Source organism: Phocoena phocoena, chromosome X (assembly GCF_963924675.1).
Source record: "Phocoena phocoena chromosome X, mPhoPho1.1, whole genome shotgun sequence".
Lineage (NCBI taxonomy): Eukaryota > Metazoa > Chordata > Mammalia > Artiodactyla > Phocoenidae > Phocoena > Phocoena phocoena.
This window is the reverse complement of record NC_089240.1, coordinates 32437032-32458300: the sequence shown is the minus strand read 5'-3', so window position 1 is coordinate 32458300 and position 21269 is coordinate 32437032. Positions and strand designations below refer to the sequence as shown.

At 46.1% G+C, this 21269-nt stretch overlaps 1 pseudogene; it reads left to right on the top strand.

The window, feature by feature from the left end:
* Nucleotides 1-20043: 20043 nt before the first annotated feature.
* LOC136142069 (ferritin heavy chain pseudogene) lies at nt 20044-20844 on the top strand (annotated as a pseudogene).
* Nucleotides 20845-21269: the final 425 nt, after the last annotated feature.

Here is a 21269-nt window from a genome sequence, read left to right as displayed (position 1 = left end):
CCTACAGAGCTTTATACCTAGTTTTATGCTTCTGCATATTAAAGTAAAATTCTAACAACAATCTGTCACGACTGGGTGACTGATTTTTTTCCTTCTAAAGGAAACATAGTTTAAATACATATATCAACATCCACTCCCACTCACTGTTTTAATTTGGACAAATAATGAAACTAAAACTTTCAAAGGCTACTCAGTCTCTAATTCATGTTTTTGAGCCCCTACTATGTGAAATCTAGGCTCAAACAAGTTAAACAGTCTTTGTTCTAATCCTCATGGTCCAGCCAGACTTTCCAAACTACCTAGAAAGGAATCCAGTTCAGAGCGTCACTCTCTGCTATTTATAAGATGTGTGCTCAAGCATGTGACATACTCTGTAATTCACAATTTCTTTATCTGAAAAATACAGGAAATAATAATAAAAATTAACTCAGAAACTAACTGTAATGATAAGATAATATAGAGTGAACAGCACAGGGACAGATAACATTCATTTTAGATTGATATGTCACTTGAACTACCCCTCATTAAATGAGTTGTTTATACATATGCAGGCACATCTACTATATATATTTGGAGAGGATGATAAGCCACCAGCTGCTGCTGTATGGTCCACTTTCTTATGAATGCATCATTGAGCCACCCGCATTATTAATTTTTAAACAAGGGATTAACATGAAAGACTGAAGAGCACTTATCTCCAAAACAATGCAAATATGAAGAGTTTATAGAACAAGGTTTTGTGATAGTACCTATAAGAAATACCTGGCATAAAAAGGTACTCAATAGAAATATACTGAATGAATGTATAAGAGGTAATCACTGACACCGAGTAAGAACTTACTAATATCAGTTGTGGAACTATTAGTTATTTTATGTTTTTGAATGATGAAAGGAATTGAAAGTCAAAACAAAGACTTTTCACAGATTATGACACTAGAGTTTTTATTTGCTGACTCTGCATTTAATATGAATAATACCGTGATGGTTAATTTCACGTCTCAATTTGACTGGGCCATGGAGTGTCCTGATATTTGGTCAAACATTATTCTGCGTGTATCCGTAAAGGTGTTTTGGGATGAGATTAACATTTGACTTGGACAAGGATGACCACTTTCACCACTTTCATTCAACAAAGTACTGGGAGTCCTAGCCAGAGCAATCAGTCCAAAAAAAGATAAAAGGCAACCAAATCAGATTCCACCCTAAAACGGTTAGAACAAATAAACAAATTTAAAGTTGCAGGGTACAAAATGAATATACAAAAATCAGCTGCATATCTATACACTAACAACAAACGATCAGAAAGAGAAATTAAGAAAACAATCCGATTTATAACTGCAACAAAAATAATAACTACATAGGAATAAATTTAGCCAAGGAGGTGAATGTTCTTTACATTGAAAACTATAAAACACTGATGAAAGAAATTGCAGAAGACACAAACAAATGGACAGACAGTCTGTGCCCATGAACTGGAAAAGTTAATATTATTAAAATATTCATAATATCCAAAACACTCTACAGATTAAATGAAATCCCTATCAAAATCCCAATGGCATCTTTCCCAGATAGAGAAAAACAATCCTAAAACTTGTATGGAACCACAAAAGAACCCAACTAGCCAAAGAAATCTTGAGAAAGAAGAACAAAGCTGGAGATACCACACTCCCTGATTTCAAACTATATTACAAAGCTACAGTAATCAACACAATATGATACTGGCATAAAAACAGACAAATAGATCAATGGAACAGAAAATACAAAGACCAGGAAAAATCCCACACATATATGGTCAATTCATTTATGACAAAAGAGGCAAAACTATACAATAGGGAAAGGATAGTCACATCAATAAATGGTATTGGGAAACCCGGACAGCCACAGGCAAAAGAATGAACCTGGATCCTTACCTTACACACATACACAAAAATCAACTCCAGCTGGATTAAAAACTTGAACATAAGACCTAAAATCATAAAATTACTAGAAGAATATATAGGAGGTATGCTCCCTAACATCACTCTTGGTGATGATTTTTCAGATTTGACACCAACAGTAGAGTCAACAAAATATAAAATAAACAAGTGGAACTACATCAAACTAAAAAGCTTCTACACAGCAAAGGAAACCATCAACAAAATGAAAAGGCAACCTACAGAATGGGATAAGATATTTGCAAATAATTTATCAGATAAGGAGTTAATACCTAAAATACATAAAGAAATCATACAACTCAATAGCAAATACCCAAACAGCAATCTGATTTGAAAATGGGTAGAGGAAGTGAATAGACATTTTTTCAAAGAAGCCATCCAAATGGCCAACAGATACATGTAAAGATGTTCAACATCACTAATTATCAGGGAAATGCAAATCAAAACCACAAGGAGACATCACCTCACACCTGTTAAAATGTCTATCACCAAAAAGACAAGAAATAACAAGAAATGATGAGGATGTGGAGAAAAGGGAACCTTTGCGCACTGTTGGTTGGAATGTAATTTGGTTCAGCTGCTATGAAAAACAGTATGGAGGTTCCTGAAAAAATTACAAATAAAACTACCACATATTCATAGAAATACTACTGGGAACTACGAAGTACAATATGAACTACTACTGACATAAACAGAAATAACAGATTGGAATATAGCATTCCACTCCTGTGTATATATCCAAAGGAAATGAAATCACTCTCTCGAAAAGATATCTGAACCTTCATGTTCACTGCAGATTATTTACAACAGCCAAGACATGGAAACGACCCAAATGTTCATCGTTGGATGAATGGATAAAGAAAATGCTGTAATATATATGACAGAATATTATTCAGTCTTAAAAAAGAAGGAAATCCTGCAACTGCAACAGCATGGATGCACCTTGAGGCTGATATACTTAGGGAAATAAGTTAGAGGGAGACACATACTGCACGCTATCACGTATAAATGGTATCCAAAAAAAAAAATCACACATAAAGAGAAGAGATTGGTGGTTGCCAGTGGTGGGGATGGGCAGTGGGGGAAATGGGTGAAGGTGGTCAAAAGGTAAAACTGTCCAATTATAAGTTCCAGGAATGTAATGTACAGCAATGGTGACTATATAGTTAACAATACTGTATCGCATAGTTGAAAGTTGCTAAGAGAGCAGATCTTAAAAATTCTCATCACAAGAGAAAAAATGTTATAACTATGTGAGGTAATTAATGTTAACTAAATTTATTGTGGCAATCATTTCGTAATATATACATATATCAAATTATACACCTTGGACTAATACAATATGATATGCTAATTATAACTCAATAAAACTTGAAAAAGAATCTTGCTTTAAAAAATCTTCAGGGCTTCCCTGGTGGCGCAGTGGTTGAGAGTCCGCCTGCCGATGCAGGGGACCAGGGTTCGTGCCCCGGTCCGGGAGGATCCCACATGCCGCGGAGAGGCTGGGCCCGTGAGCCAGAGCCGCTGAGCCTGCGCATCCGGAGCCTGTGCTCCGCAACCGGAGAGGCCACAACAGTGACAGGCCCGCGTACCACAAGGGGAAAAAAAAAACAAAAAAACTTGAACTGGTAGACTGAGCAAAGCAGATTGCCCTCCTTAGTGTGGATAAGCTGAAGGCCTCAAAAGAACAAAAAGGCTGACCCTCCTTTGAGTAATAGGGAACGCCTCCTGTCTGACTGCCTTCGATCTCGGACATCAGTTTTTTTCTTGCCTTCAGACTTAAACTGACACATCAGCTCCTCTTGGTTCTCTTCCTACTCAGCCTCTCCTGCGTCTCCAGCTTGTTGACTGCAGATCTTGGGTCTTGTCAGCCTCCATAATTGCGTGAGCCAATTCTTATAATCAATCAATCAATCCTATTGGTTCTGTTTCTCTGCAGAACCCTGACTCATACAAATACTGACCACAGACATTTCATTTTAGGGTCCTATAATCACATGAAAAAAATACAATCTATCTGCTAAAAGGTTTCTCACTCTGTGTTTCTACTTAGTTTACATTCTTCGGTAAGGAAACACTGGATGAAAGGCTTTTGTTGACACATATGCATATTTCCTTTGTGGAAACTGGAGGTCCCAGTCCATGCTTGTTTGTTGATTTTCCCTTAGAAAAGTTAGTTTTTAAGTTTTAGGTTTCTCTTAGCTATAACATATATTGTACTGTTACCTACTTACCTAGGAAGTAATGCTGAGGTATAAAATATCTGAGAAACACCATCCATTATCACCCCTTAGTACGAATATAACCATTCAAGAGTATTATTTTAAAAATCTGTGGAGTAAAGTTGTAGGGATAATAAATATTCAATACATATTTGTTGAATGAAAGATAATTTGAGATCAATGGTATTTCCTACCACTGTGGCTCATTCCATACAACATAATTGAGGGGTTAAAAAAATGCTGGCTGAGTGGCAGTGAAAGGACAAATGAGGCTGGAGAGGATGAATACATCCACATGGTTAAGAGCTCTCTCTAAAACTGCATCCAAGCCTTTTGTTTTCTGACAGAAAAAGCAGAAGTCTGCACTTACCCCAGAGGAAGGAATTGGTAAGTCAGGTGAAAGGGGCTGTGATTCTAGGGCTGTGCTGAAAGATTCAGAGATGAGAGACAACAAAGGGAGCGAAGACCAAGTTCAAAGAGAGTGAAAGCTGGAGAGGTGGCAAGATTCTGAGACTTTGGAGGTGGTGCTCTGCCGTCAGACAAGTGTGAACGTGACCAGAAACAGAAAAAGAAAAGTGGAGATCACCGGAGTTAATAAGGTCCAGGAACCCAGTGAAGAGGCTACCAGAAGTGCCATTAGTGTGGGTGTTGAAGTCCCTGAGGAGAGCTAACTTCAAATAGAGCTCCGTGACAGTAAATATAACCAATGATACCACAAAAGAACTGTTTAAGGAAAGAATCACATTAGGGCACTATTCAAATAAGAAATCACGCAAGTAATTAACTCAAAACGCTTGCACTTACATTCGTGAATAACATTTGAAAAGATTAGGCCAGAAGCTCAGTGCAGTCTCCCTGCCTCACTTGTTGCAGGTGGGGGCTGGGTGCTGAAGCTCAGGCTGCAGCGGTCAGGCCCAGAGACAGGACTGGGGTTGGCTGTGCGGGGACAGCCTGAAGAGGCTGGACTGTGGCAACTGAGGGTGTACTCCGAAGAAGCCAGGGCCTGCCAGAGAGGCAAGGTGCCATTACTGGGGGGCACACGAGAAGAGGGGTGGGACCACTATAAGAGCTTCTTTCCCTGTGAGCACTCCCAGGCAACGAGACACCAACTACAGGAGCTCCCAGGGCAGGTGCGAGTCACCAACGCCACTGTGGGCTCCAGAAGTGGGCACAGGATACCACTACAAGACCCACAGGCAGGTGCCAAGCGCTGCTCCTGCTGTCCTGGGACAGCGCAGAGAGCAGCTGCCCCTAGAAGAGCCACAGGCAGGCGCCAAGCCCTACGCCTGATGTCCCCGGGGCGCATGGACTGCAGCCGACCCTAGGAGACCTGTGAGCAGGTGGCAAGCCCTGCCCCCGCCATCCTGGGAGCACGCAAGGGCTGCTGCACCTGCACACCCCATGCCAAGGGGATAACTGCCAGTACGCACGGAGGAAAGAGGCAGCAAGCATGCAAACTGAAAGCAGCCCCTCGATTCTGGAAAAGACGGCAGAGCAGAAGGACTTGAGCTCACCTCCTCTCATGCAAACACCACGACCACAGCTAACTGCTGAACAACCACTGACAAAAAGGACTGGAACCGATCAACAAAGATACCTTACATTCAGAGACAAAGAAGAAGCCACAACAAGACGGTAGGAGGGGCACTTTCCTGACATAATCAAATCCCATACCCACCAGGTGTGGGTGACCCACAAACGGGAAAATAATTATATCACAGATGTTCTCCCACAAGGGTGAGACTCCTGAGCCCCATGCCAGGCTCCCTAGCCTGAGGGCCTGGCATCGGGAGGAGGAACTCCCACAGCGTTTGCCTTCGAAGGCCAGCTGAGCTTGAGTGCAGGACTGGGGGAAACAGAGATACCACTCCAGAAGGGTGCACACAAGGTTTCATATGCACTAGGACCCAGCACAAGGCAGTAACTCCGTAACAGCCTGGGCTGGACATACCTATGAGTCTTGGAGGATCACCTAGGGAGGTGGGGGTCAGCTGTGGCTCACTTGGTGGGGGGACAAGGACACAGGTGGCAAAGGACCCACAGGATATTGACTGGTGTGAACTCTCACACAGATCACCGTGTTGGCATCAAGACCTGGCCCCACCCAACAGCCTACAGGCTCCAGTGCTGGAACGCCTCAGGCCAAACAACCAGCAGCACAGGAACACAACCCTGCCCATCAGCAGACAGGCTGCCTAAAGTTGTCCTCAGCTCACAGCCACCTCAAAACACACCCCTTGACACGGCCCTGCCCACCAGAGGGACAAGCTCCACCTACCAATGGGGAGGCACCAGTCCCCCCCAACCGGGAAGCCTGCACAAGCCTCAGGACCAACCTGACCCACCAGGGGGCAGACACCAGATGCAAGAGGAGCCCTGATCCTGCAGCCAGCAGAAAGGAGACCACGAATACAGAAAGTCGGACCAAATGAGACAGCAGAGAAACATGTGGAAGATGAAGGAACAAGATAAAAACCCACAATAGCAACTAAATGAAGTGGAGATAGGCGACCTACCTGAGAAAGAATTTAGAGTAATGACAGCAAACACGATGCAAGGTCTCGGCAAAAGAATGGAGGCACAGATGGAGAAGATAACGAGAGATGTTTAACAAAGAACTAGAAGATTTAAAGAACAAACCAACAGAGATGAAGAACACAATAACTAAAAAGGAAACCACATCAGAAGAAATCAGTAGCAGAATAATTGAGGCAGAAGAACGAATAAGTGAGCTTGAAGACAGAATGGTGGAAATCACTGCCATGGAACAGAATAAAGAAAACAGAATGAAGAGAAATGAGGACACTCTCAGAGACCTCTGGGACAACACTAAACGCACCAACGTTTCCATTACAGGGGTCCCAGAAGGAGGATAGAGAGACAAAGGGGCTGAGAAAATATTTGAAGAGAAGATAGCCCAAAACTTCCCTAACATGAGAAAGGAAACACTCACTCAAGCCCAGGAAGCGCAGGGAGTCCCGTGCAAGAAAAGCACAAGTAGGAGCATGCTGAGACACATGTTCATCAAACTGACAAAATATAAATACAAAGAAAAAATATTAAAAGCAACAAGAGAAGAGCAACAAATAACATACAAGGGGATCCCCATAAAGTTACCTGCTGATTTTTCAGCAGAAACCCTGCAGGCTAGAAAGGAGTGGCACAATACATTTAAAGTGATACAAGTGGGAAACCTACAGCCAAGAATACTCTACCCAGCAAGGCTCTCGTTCATACTCGACAGAGAAATCAAAAGCTTTACAGACAAGCAAATGCTAAGAGAATTCAGCACCACAAAACCAGCTTTACAAGAAATCCTAAAGGAACTTCTCTAGGAGGAGAAGAAAAGGCCACAAGTAGAATCAAGAAAATTACGAATGGCAAAGCTCACCGGTAAAGGCAAACATAAAGTAAAGGTAGGAAACCATCCACACACAAATGTGATATCAAAACCAGCAATCGTGAGAACAGGAGAGTACAAATGCAGGATATTGGAAATGCATTTGAAATTCAAAGACCGGCAACTTAAAACAACCTTATTTGTATATAGACTGCTATGTCAAAACCTCATGGTAACCACAAACTGAAAATCTGCAATAGATACAAACACAAAAAAGAATAAGGAACCCAAACACAACAGTAAAGTTAGTCATGCTTCAAAAGGATACATGCACCCCAATGTTCACTGGGGCAGTATTTACAACAGCCAAGACAGGGAAACAACCTAAATGTACATCAGCAGATGACTGGATAAGGAAGATGTGGTACATATATCTATGATGGAATACTACTCAGCCATTAAAAAGAATGAAATAATGCCACTTGCAGCAACATGGGTGACCCTGGGGATTATCATACGTCATACTTACTTCACAAGTGAAGTAAGTCAGACAGAGAAAGACAAATATCAGATGATATTGCTTACATGTGGAATCTAAAAAAAACGATACAAATGAACTTATGCATAAAGCAGAAACAGACTCACAGACCTAGAACACAAGCTTATTGTTACCAAAGGGGAAAGGTGGGGCTCACGGATAAACTTGGAGTTTGGCGGTCACATACATGCACACTAGTATATTTTAAAAACATAAGCAGCAAGGACCTACTGTATAGCACAGGGAACTCCACTCAATATTCTGCAATAACCTAAATGGGAAAAGAATTTGAAAAAGAATACGTGTCTGTACATGTATAACTGAATCATTTTGTTGTACACCTGAAACTAACACAACATTGTAAGTCAACTATACTCCAATAAAATTTTTTAAAATAAAAAAGAAATAAAAATAAAAAGTTAACACCAATATTTCCCAAACTCTTCCAAGAAAGCCAAAGAGAAGGGAACACTCTGAAACTCATTTGACGAGGCCAACATTACCCTAGTACCAAAGCCAGAAAAGGACACCACCAATAAAGAAAATTACAGGCCAATATACCTGATAAATATAGATTCAAAATTCTCAATAAAATACTATCAAACTCAACTCAGCAGCACATTAAAAAGACCACTCACCATGATCAAGTGGGATTTATCTTGAGATGCAGGGATGTTTCAACACACCCACATTAATCAGTGTGATACCTCACATTAATAGAATGAAAAATAAAAATCATATGATCCACTCAACAGATGCAGAAAAAGCATTTGATGAAATTCAACATCTGTTCATGAGTAAAAAAAAACTCTTAACACATTAGGTATTGAAAGAATTTACCTCAACTTAGTAACAATACATGACATGATCATAATGTTGACAAGCCAACAGCTAATATAATAATAAAGGTTGTAATGTTGAAAGCTTTCCTCTAAGATTAGAAATAAGACAAGGGTGTCCACTCTCACCACTTCTATTTAACATAGTACTGGATGGTTAAGCCAGAGCAATCAGGCAAGGAAAACAAATAAAATGCATCAGAATTTTAAAGGAAAAAGTAAAATTGTCTCTATTTGCAGAAGACATGATTTTATATCTAAAAAAATTCCTAAAGACTCCACCAAAAAACTTACCATCTAATCAATAAATTCCATAAAGTTGTACGATTCAAATTTAACATGCAAAAATCAGTAGCATTTCTATACACTATCAAAGAATTATGTGAAAATGAAGCAAAGAAAATGATCCCACTTACAATAGCATCAAAAACAATAAAATACTTAGGAAAAAATACAGCCAAGCAGGCAAAAGATCTCTACACTGAAAACTATGAGACAGTGGTGAACAAAATCAAAGATGACATAAATAAATGGAAAGAGACTCCTCGTTCATAGATTGGAAGGATTAATATTGTTAAAATTGCCATACTACCCAAAGCCATCCATAGATTTAATGCAATCCATACCAAGAGTCCAATGGCATTTTTTACAGAAATAGAAGCAACAATCCTAAAATGCAGATGGGCCCAAAAAGGACCCTGAATCGTCAAAGCAATCCTGAAAAAGAACAAACCAGGAGGTGTCACACTTCCTGACTTCAAGCTATGTTGTAAAGCTACTGTCTTCAAAACAGTACAGGGCTGGAATAAAAAGAGACACCTCAACCACTGAAACAGAATCAAGAACCCAGAAATAAACCCAAATATATATGGTCAAGTCATATTTGACAAGGGAGGCAACAACACTCAGTGGTGAAACGACGGTCTCGTCAATAAATGTGGCTGGGAAAAGTCGATCTTCACATGTAAAAGAATGAAATTAGACCCCTATCTTACACCACTCACAAAAATTAACTGGAAATAGATTAAATACTTTAACGTAAACCCAGAAAACACAAAGCTACCAGAAGTAAACATAGGATAAAAGCTCCTTAACATGGGTATTGGCAATGAATTTTTTGTACATGACACCTAAAGCGCAAGCAAAGAAAATTTAAAAAATAAATAAGTGGGATTACATCAAACTAAAAAGCTGCTTAGCAACAGAAACAACCAACAAAATGAAAAGACAACCTATGGAGTGGGAAAAACTACTTGCAAACCAAGTATCTGATATGGGGTTAATATCCAAAATATGTAAAGAACCCATACAACTCAATAGCAAACAAACAATCCAACTAAAAAACGGGCAAGGGACTGGAATAGACATTTTTCCAAAGAAGATACATGAATGACCAATAGGTACGTGAAGAGATGTTCAAGAGCACTAGGGCAATGCAAATCAAAACCACATGCGATACCACCTCACACCTGTTAGAATGGCTAGCATCAGAAAGACAAGAGATAATGAATGCCACCATGCATGTGGAGAAAAGGGAACCTTTATGCACTGATGGCGAAATTACGAATTGGTACAGCCACTATGGAAAACAGTACGGAGATTCCTCAAAAAAATTAAAAACCATATGATCCAGCAATTCCACTTCTGGAAAGACATCAGAAGGAAGTGAAAACACTATGTTGAAGAGATACCTATCCCTACCCCACGCCCCATGTTCAGAGCAGCATTATTTGCAATAGCAAAGACATGGAAACAACCTAAATGTTATCCTTTCATCTGTAGATGGAAAAAGACATGGGATACGTATATACAACGGAATATTATTCAGCCACAAAGAAGAAGGAAATCCTGCCATTTGTGGCAACATGAATAGTCCTTGAGGGCATTGTGCTAAGTGAAATCAGTCAGAGAAAGACAAATACTGTATCATCTTACCTGTAAATGGAATCAAAACAAAATAACTCACAGAGAAAGAGATTCGATTTGTGGTTACCAGAGGTGGGGCATGTGGGGAGAGGTAACTGGATGAAGACGGTCACAAAGTGAAAACTTCCAGCTTTAAGATAAATAAGTACTGGGGATGTAATATACAACATGATGAATATAATTAACACTGCTCTATAGTATACATGCAAGTTGTTAAGAGTAAATCCTAAGTGTTCTCATCACGAGGAAAAACATTTTTTTCCCCTTGTATCTATATGTGATGATTGATGCTAACTCATACTGGTAATCACTCCATGATCTATGTAAGTCAAACCATTGTGCTGTACATCTTAACCTTATCAGTGCTACATGTCAATTATATCTCAGTAAAACTGGAAGAAAAACCATATGGCAGACTTACACATTTGAAGGACACGCTTGCTCCCTCAGCCATTTTTGTAACCAATCCCTGCCCTAGAGGATATACAATAAGACAGGGCATCTTTATGTAAATAAAGTGTAAGCCCCGGACAGTTGGGTTTTGTTTTGTTTTGTTTTGTTTCTGTAATGCAAGTGCCTGACCTTAAGCTTTGGATTGCCTAGGCACCCACTTCAAAGACAGCTATCTTGAATAAACACACTGCCGGCTACAGGACTAGAGGAAGAGCCAGGCGGCCCGGCCCCAGAAGTTTCCTTTGTTTTGGAGATCTCTGGTCCACTTAGATAACTCACCATTTGATCACTTGTTTTTCCCTTCCCGAGTTTTAATTCCCACCCGTATGTTTTAAATTCGCCAACAAAGGGTGAACCTGTGAAACCCTAGGCACCCCATCCTAGACTCCAATAAACGCAGAATCCCAGGCCCACTACCTTTCTGCCGCAACCTCGCTGAGTGGCCCCAGGTGTACCATGTATCCTACAGGATTTGTGAGTAATAATCCTTGGCTTTCTTTTTTTTTTTTTTTTCAAAGTTCCCTGATGGTTGTTGCCATCATAAGTACCACAAGGGCGCGTCCAATCACAACACCGGCTCTGAAAGGGGAAATGTCTGTGAGGGCTCACCTCAGGCCCAGGTGAGTGCCCCTAGGCATTTCTAGCCAATAGATCACTATTGATAGGTTGAGACCAGCAGAAAACAATTGGCCTTGTTGGCAGGATTGCATGATTGCCTGTGCAGTTAATCAAGAGGAATACCCGTTAGCTGCGACTGGCTTACTAGCTGACCAGCCCAGGTGGGTAACACCACCTGGGAACGGAACACCACTTGCTAGAGGTCTCCCATGCCTCCCTTCCCCAGTGAGGCTCCAATTCCTAATAATATAGAACTGCCTGAGGATGTCCAGTCGGCCCAAGGAGCGCCCTCTGTGTTCACTGACCTACTAACATCTTCTATTCTGTTCCCACCTTGGAGGAATCCCAGGCTCCGTTTGCCTTCACTTTTTTTTTTTTTTTTTTTTTTTGTGGTACGCGGGCCTCTCACTGCTGTGGCCTCTCCCGTTGTGGAGCACAGGCTCCGGACGCGCAGGCTCAGTGGCCATGGCTCACGGGCCCAGCCGCTCCGTGGCATGTGGGATCTTCCCGGACTGGGTCACGAACCCGTGTCCCCTGCATTGGCAGGCGGACTCTCAACCACTGTGCCAGCAGGGAAGCCCTGCCTTCACTTTTGAAGGGGGCAGATTATACATTTACGAGCTCCCCAGTGGGATAGTGAAACGGCCCTGCAGCCATACATAACCTCTGCCACCAGGACTTAAGCACCTTACAGTTGGGAAGGGGCCGCTTTTGGCATTACGCTGATGACATTACGCTCAGGGGTGCCTCTGAGAAAGCAGTACGAGCAGACTCGCATCCCTTCGCACACCACCTGGACCTCAAGAGCCAAGGCCTGGCCTCATCTGTCTTATTTCTGGGCATCATCTAGTCCTCTAAGGGCTGAGAAATTTCCCCAGTGGCCAAACATCAATTACTCACCATTCAACCACCCACTACACTCAGACAAGCACAACACATATCAGGCCTTTTCACGTTCTGGAGGCAACACATCCCTCATCCCGCCCTATCGTACACGCAATCACACACGAGTCACCCACCTTCCACTGGGGCAAAGCCCGACAAGTGTGCTTTGCAAGATGCCCAGCACACAGTCCAGCAAGTCTTACCTTTAGTCCCCACTGGCTCCACATTCCATGTCAAGTGGCCTCCTGGAGTCTCGGGACCAAACAGGAGTCTACCTGGCTTCCTATGGGGTTGTGGACTAAGCACCTACCCCAGCGGCAGGCCCGTAGACTCCCCCTGGGCACCAGCTTTCGGCAGCCTGTCGGACTCTTTTAGGAACTGAGCCCCTAGCCAGCCCCCCCCGCCCCTGGTATCACTCTGAACACAAGTTCCTCAAGTGCCCTGGGTGAGAGATGCCTCTTAAGAGAAAAGCTCAGCACGGCCACTGATGCCTCCTTGGTAACAGGGAAATGGTACCTTCAGGGGAGGGCTAAACCTGATGTCAAAGGCCTTTCCAAATGGCAGGAGGATGTGGTTTCCCCCATGCTCAGCCCCTTGCCGGAGAGCCTCGAGAAGTGACAGCCCCCATCCCCACCCCACCCCGCTTTCTCCTCCTGTGGCTACTTGGGGAGCCCCTTGGGACCACCTGTCTGAAATGGACTGGGAGTCAGTGCTCTTCACCAAGGGCAGTGCCATCGCTGCATGCCATGCAGCTCGCTGGAGGGCTGCATCATCCACCCGGCCTCGGGCACCTTTCTAGTCGAGGAGGACACTCCTGGCTCAGCCCAACTGGCAGAACCTGTCGCTGTTCACCCAGCCCTTAAGGAGGCCACGAAAAGGGGCCTTTCACAGCCTCCCGGGCTGTTGCTAACAGCCTTGCAGTTGGGTCTGGCCAGTGGCTAAGGGACAATTTTCTCATACAAGGCAAGGCCATCTGGGGCTCCAAGATACACAAGGAACTAGGAGAATCCCCCATCCCTATCATCAATTCTCACGTTTGTGCTCACGCTAACCGCTCCACACCCGAGGCCATTGTTAGGAACACTGCGGTCAGACCCCCTCACTCAGCCCTCCACTCTCTGCCCTGTAGATGCCTCAGGGTACCAACCCTTCTCCCCAGCTTGCGAAATGGACCCGCACAACCTCAGGTCATCGGGGAATTCGTGCCTTAACAACTCGTGCTCATGCGAGGGGACGCCCCCCTCCTCAGCGGCAGCCAAGGTGGTGATAGATGAGCGTGTTCTCTGCACCCAAACCGAACAACGGGGACCCACTCCCCCGGGGAGACCGACCATACTCCCGCTCTGCTGGGGCTTCCAGATAACCCATCACCATCACTGATACTTAACACGAGGCTTCTCTTGGTGAACTCCACCCACAATTCCTCCTCAAAACAGGTAATCTCTTTCCTTACTACCTTCAATGCTGCTCCCTTCAGATCGCCAAACACTGCTGACTCTGACCAGGGCACCCACTTTACCTCTCAGGAGATTCAACAGTGGGCTCTCCCACCCAACATTCTTCCAAACCTCCATCTAGGATCCCGCCCCCGGGTGGCTGGCCTCATCAAGCATCTTAATGACCTCCTGAAAGAGACACTACTTAAATTATTTGCAAGCAAGTGGTTCTCAAAATGGATGGAACTCTTGCCGCAGGCCCTCATCTTGCTTAATTCTCACCCCCTGAGCCTTTATACCCCTCATACCAATTATTACACAATTATCACACACCCTCCAAAATGCCACTTCGGGTCATTTCTGGCAGTTCTCAAGCTTTCACACTCTAGCACGACGCCCTTTTAAGATTTGACCTCTGACTCCACTTCCCTATGCTGCTATGATTTTCTTTTCCATCATCTGACCATCTGCTTCCCTCTGATATAGCCTGATCGAGGGCAGAGAGTCCAATATGGTCCCCTCACCATTGAATGCCCCACAGGCCACAAGCCCACCAAGTCAGTGCGACATCATCTCTTTGGAAATCCTGCTAACGGTGACGACTCTCCAAAAGCAGCCACCTCCACACCGGCCGCTCTCACCAAATACAGTGGCTACAAGAGCTGGCTGATGAAACTGAACGCCCCGGCTAATTTAGAGGAAGTAGAAGTCATCGCCCCGGGACCAACCAGTGGCGCGCTTTGGGTGCCTGAAAGAGGGAAAGAACTCTGCTTGGTGGACGCAGGCCACATTTGGGGATGAGAACATGCCGAGCAAGCTACAAGTCGTGGCCTGACCCCACGCCAGGCAAGGCGACCCAGTACTTTCCCCCACCAAGCAACCGCGCTCAGCCATTAAGCAATACACAGATAGCTCATCCAGAAGGAACCTGACCCGAGCTCATTCGAACGTCAGTGCTCCATCTGCTGATGGCTATTCTTACTGCTTTGTACCGCCTGGGTGACAGGGTTACTGGTAGAGCCCTTGGGCCTAACCCTCACCCAGATAGAATGCTGTAAAAACACTGCTGCGGCCCACAGTAGCACCACAGGGTGGAAAAGCAGGGAATGCTGGCGAGCCCTGTTGGAAGGGCTCAGGCTAGTGTGCCACTGAGTCTGAGCGGCAAGGGGCTCGCATCCCTTTATAGGCAAGGGGCCCGCTGGAAGCAATGTCTAAACGACACTTGCCCAATTACAACATCAAACAGTGCTACAAGCTAACTGGCCCTATGACTGCTCGTCCATAAAACCCACCTGGGTGCAGGGACTGTGCTCCCAGGATTTGTCCACTGATGGCCCGCACGGGTTGAGCCCAGGAATGCCTAAGTAGCACCCATAAGATCTCCCGTAGCCTGGGATACAAATGTGCCCAGAATCTTTATGTGCTTGGATGAGCTCCTCCGGGAAGGAAAGGACAGCAACCCACTCTGTTGCTAAAGGTGCCCTTGATGACTCCAGAGACCTCTCAACCACTTGTTCCACTAGCAGCAGGCACCAGACGTGCAGCTCGGTCCTCGGGGAAGCCTCCAAGTTGTATCAGGCTAGCCTATGCCCAGCCCATGATCAATACCCCAACGGCACAGCCACATGGGAGGATGCACCCGCCCCTGGGTGGCCACCACTCCAGAGGACCTCACCCCTGACTGAGACAGACTCACTGCTGGAGACGATACCATTCCAGACAATACCGCCCCAGCCCAAGAGTTCACCACTGCAGATGCCCATGCGTCCTATACCAGAGATGACACCCCACGGCCGTGGCACCAGCTGGAGACCTAGCTGCTCACCCAGATGGCCCGACTTCCCAGTTTATATTGCGGAACGCTGCCATGGAGGCTAAGACTTTCCAGAAACACTGGAGTAAACGCATTGCCCCGGTGGCATCGGGGGATGACCTACTATGATATGATTTAGCAGAACTTGCTAGGTCCTTGCTGGCTGACCCTACCCTATACCGAGAGGCTCGCCAGACGGTGAGTTTGTCCTCCGCCGACAGCAGGACAGCACTGTATCATATTTCCCCACGGAAGCAGGCCACAATGTGCGCTCCAACCAGACGGCTCCCCGCCTACAAATGACTGAAGGTTGTTAACGTCCTCACCACTAACTCAGATGCTTCAGCATCACAGGGCGGATTCTACCCTAAGCAGCTGAGTTAGTATTTTTTTTAATTTTTTTTTTTATTGTAATGCAAGTGCCTGACCTTAAGCTTCGGATTGCCTAGGCACCCACATCAAAGACAGCTATCTTGAATAAACACACTGCCGCCTACAGGACTAGAGGAAGAGTCAGGCGGCCCCGCCCCAGAAGCTCCCTCTGTTTTGGAGATCTCTCTTCCACTGAGGGAACTGACCACCTGACCACCTGTTTTTCCCTTCTGGTATTTTAATTCCCGCTCATGTTTTAAATTCACCAATAAAGACTGAACCTGTGAAACCCTAGGCATCCCGTGCTAGACCCCAATAAAAGAAGCCCAGGCCTGCACACGCACTCTCTTTCTACCCATGACCTCGCTGTGTGGCTCCACGCATGCCATGTATCCTCCAGGACCAGTGAGTAATAAACCATGTTTTTTCTTCAAAGTTCTCTGATGGCTGTTACTGAAGTGTGTCTTGCAATCATAATAAGAACCGCAAGGTGGCGGGAGGTGGGGGTGGGGGTGGGGGAGGGCGGGTCCAATCACAATACTGGCTCCCAAAGGGGAAATGTCTGTGAGGGCTGCCTCAAGCAGTATGGCCCAGGTGAGTGCCCCAGGCATTTCTGGACGATAGCATCACTACTGAGAGGCTGAGCCCACCCCCAAGACTTCTGTTGTTTACCTTCCTCCTGGAGGGGTTCTTCCTCACCCCTCCTTGGGTCAGATGGATCCTTTGATACGCAGTCAGTAATCACAGGACCACACCTAGACTCCAACTCTCCACAAGAGAGTCACAGTCTCTGGCCACACGTGACAGAGGAATCATTTGAACTCCTTCTGCATGAAGAAGTACAACTGAGGTACTGGATTTTTGAACAACACGTGCTCAATCATAAAGTAACGGTCAGGAAAGCACGGAGGACCAGGGATGATCCCCATCGCTCTCTGCGCTCGTTTCTCCAAGAAATGGGTCTGAGTCCATTGCTGGCCACTAAGTGCAGAACATGGGTGGTTTTCGAACATATCAGCCCCACCTCTCCCCACAGATGAAAAACTCAGGTGTGAAGATCTACCGTCCACATTTGAGAAGTGTGGTTTAGTTACGCCAAAGAGGTACACAGAACCAGTAAGCAGTTTGGGGGGAGTTACGTGCATCAAACTGTGGAGAGAGGGAGACGGGTGGTGATCTTCACAAGACCTCACCAAGGACAGTCTGGTTGGGAAGAAGCATACACACGTGTCAATGGTTATGTGGAGAATCGACCAAGGGACAGGAGCTTGGGAGAGAGGTGCTAAATAATTCTCTAGAAAACTGAATTTACTCTACGTGGACAGGCAAGCCAAGTCTCTGTTCTAACCCTAGGATGAAATTTTGATTACCCCCATTGAAAGAGGATGAGAGATCACAAACTTCAGAGGAAATGTCACCTATCCATTAGACCAGCAGAATGTAAATCAAGAACAACCCAGCTGCAGGCATTGGCCAGGAGGCACATGACAGGAGTGATGCCCAACTTCAACGCCCTCGTCCCGGCCATGGTCAGGGGCTTGGCGGCCTGCTGAGGAAAAGTTTTGTTCCATCTCAAACTGTGGTCCTTCACAAATTTTCAAAAATTTACTTAAACTTCTTTCCTAGTAGAAGCTGAGCAAGAAGAGACTGTCCCGTATGGCTGCATACGGGAAACCTGGCCTTGCTGAAGGTTAGGACTGTGCCGAGAAGGGGGGCAGGCGGGTAACTGAGCTGCTACAGAAGCAGAACAGCTGTTTGTCTGCACCTCTTTGTTCTCTCATTATGGAAACCTGGGAGAGGCCTCAAGAAACCACATGACAGTGTCCTGTGTATACCCCACCTTATTGACTGAGGTCACCAGGGGTGTAGCTGAGAGTCAGATCTGACTTTACTCCAGGTTCCACATCATCTTGCTCAAGAAGTTTATATCGCAGACTTCAGTTTCCTCATGTGGGAGACGATAAAAACAATCCTCCCTCACAGAATCGCGCGGATTAGTGAGAAGGCAGGGAATCACCGGGTCTGTTGAGGACTCATCAAATCTTTCACTGGGAATGGCGCCCTCGTCCCCTTGGTGAGCCGGTGCTCACTGTGGCCAGGCTCCCGAACCCTGGTCTTCATAGAGAGCGCTGCCAGGCAACCCTGCCCCAGGGCCTCCCGAGGCTGCGTTTGGGAGCTGAAACCATTTTCCACCCCCACAGATGGCTCAAACTGGTTGTTCCAGGCCTTTCTGAGCCCACTGTTGTTGCTCCTTTCTCTCTCTCTACTCTTTTCCAAAGGCGAAGAACTGCTCAGGGAATGAGGTGCTCAGCGCCCGGCGTGCTGTGGGGTGAAGACGACACACACAGGTCTGGGACTCCCTCCAGCCTACAGCCCTCACACTCCAATCGGGAAGGCTAACTGGTACAATCCCTGGACCATCTCCCCAGCTCCGCTGCCAGGCTGGACCAGTAGCCTCCTCTTCGGGGGAGCTGCCCCACACAAACACATCCTCCGGTTATGTGGTTCCGGGGGTGCCCCCCGTTCCTAGGTGACCCACATCTCCCTCACGACAGCTGACTGGTTCAGGGGTCAGCCAGTCCCAGTCCCACCCCTTACGCCTCCTGTTGTCGGCTTAAGGCCGGCCACCTGAGGACCAGCCTGGGTTTGTTCCCCAGCACTGAGGGAAACGGAAAAACTTACTCCTTGTGCTTCATGGGTCTTTGAGGGATTTTTCATTCCACTCTCCATGAGGGAAAAAGGGAGCAGGACTGACACATATTATTGATGGATTTAGCAAAAGAAAGAACAGCATGATGATTCGGCTCTATCTAGACTTTTTAACTTTTGCATCTGCATTTCCACCAAGAGGAAATGCTATAAGCTTACAATGGCTTATAACCCGTAGTCAACCAGAACTTCCTTTGGGTAACGAGTCAGGGTAGGCTAACTGCTGTCACAAATATCACAAGTCTTGCTGGCCTAAGACAGTGCATTTTTATGTTTTGTTCTTACCAAGATCCAGTGCACAGTGGTGGTGCAGGCGATGGGGTGATAGTCTCCTTCTGTCATTCAAAGGCTCAGGAAGGGAACCCATATGAGAGCAGGTTTGAGATAACCGCAGACCCGCTCAGCAGAAGAGGAAGAAACAAAAGAGAATGACACAATCTATTACAGAAGAGATACACGAAAGTCTTCTAATGTCAGAAAATGCCAAGCTTTTGGCACTTGGGATGGTCCCTATCTTACCTACAAGCTCCACACCATGTACCCCAAATAGAAAAGACTCCCTAACTGACACACTGAGCCCCTCCATTCACAGGAGAAGACTGTCAGTGAAATGGGCGTCCCAACTCTAGATCAGATCCATGCCAGTTACCTTGGCTGATCACATGACTCCTTTACTCCCAAATACGAATGGACAAATGTTTGCCAGATACTTGAGGAAAGTGAAAGAGAAGATCATGATGAACAAAGAGAACTATTTCTGGAGAAGAAAACAACTATAATACAGGAAACGGAAGAGAACATTACCAAAACTTACAAATTCATATTCTCAGAATTTTAAGGAAGACAATGGATTTATAAAATGAGAACAGGGTGCTATAAGAGGGCACAATTGGAGAACAAGAGAAAGTCCTTGGAAACAGAAATATTTTTGCAAAGTTAAAAACGTAATAGATACCAGATGCGCAGGTCAGTCATCCTGCCTCACCCAGTCTGTGATGGAACGTGGCTGCAGCGTTCGAGCCCCGCCAACGCCACGCGACCTCTCCTGGTAACAAGACCGATTTCTCCTGGTAACAAGACCGCGAGCCCACCGCCTGAGTGCCATAACGAACGCCATTTCCGGTCCACCCCAGAGCGGCCGCCCTCTTCGCTCCGAGGCAGGCCCCGCGGCTTCACCTTCACGCCCGCCACGATGCCCTTGCCATCCCCCTTGCTGCCCGCGCCGCCCTCGCAGGTGTGCCAGAACTACCACCCCGACTGCGAGGCCGCCATCAACAGCCATTTCACCCTGGAGTTCCACGCCTCCTTCGTGTGCCTGGCCGCGGCCCTTTACCTCGACCGCGACGACGTGGCCTTGAAGCACTTCACCCGGTTCTTCCTGCGCCGCTCCCGCGAGCACAGCATGCGGGCACGGTGCCTGATGCGCCTGCAGAACCAGCGCGGGGGCCGCCTCGACTTCCAAGACATCAGGAGCCCAGTCAGTGTCAAGTGGAAAAGCGGCCTCAAGGCCATGAAGTGCACCTTGTTCCTGGAGAAGCTCATGAACGACAGCCTGCGCCGCCTGCACCAGCTGGCCATCGACAAGAGCGACCCCAACCTGCACCACTTCCTGGCAACTCACTACCCCAGCCAGCAGGTGGCGTTCGTCAGCGAGCTGGAGGGTCATGTCACCACCCTGAGCATGATGGGGGCCCCGGACGTCGACCTGGCAGGGTCCCTCTTTGACAAGCTCACCCTGGGCGACAGCGACAAGAACTGAGCGTGGACTGGACTTCCCCAGAGCCACGGGGTGACCAGAGCGCTCGTCACCGTGCCTACCATGCAGACGGCAATAGTGCCATTGCAGAAGAAGTTCACTTAAGTTTTTTTCTTCCAGCTTTGCCACTTCTTCCAATAAACTTATTTGGTTCCTAAAGAAATAAAGGTCTCTCCTTGGTTTCTGTGTGCAAATCGCTCACTTTTTAAAACAGGTATCCAGGAGGCTCTCCACCCACCCGTGCCCCACCCAGATGCCACTCAGGATCTCCACAGAGGGAGGGAGAAGGCATTCCATGGGGCCCTGGAAAGTGCAAAATCCATCTTCTCCTTATAAACAATGTGGGTATATGGCGGGTGGTGAGGTGAGGCGCTGCTGAATGCGGGTGCCTGCGAATAGCAGGAGTATAAAAACACGCTGTAAAAATC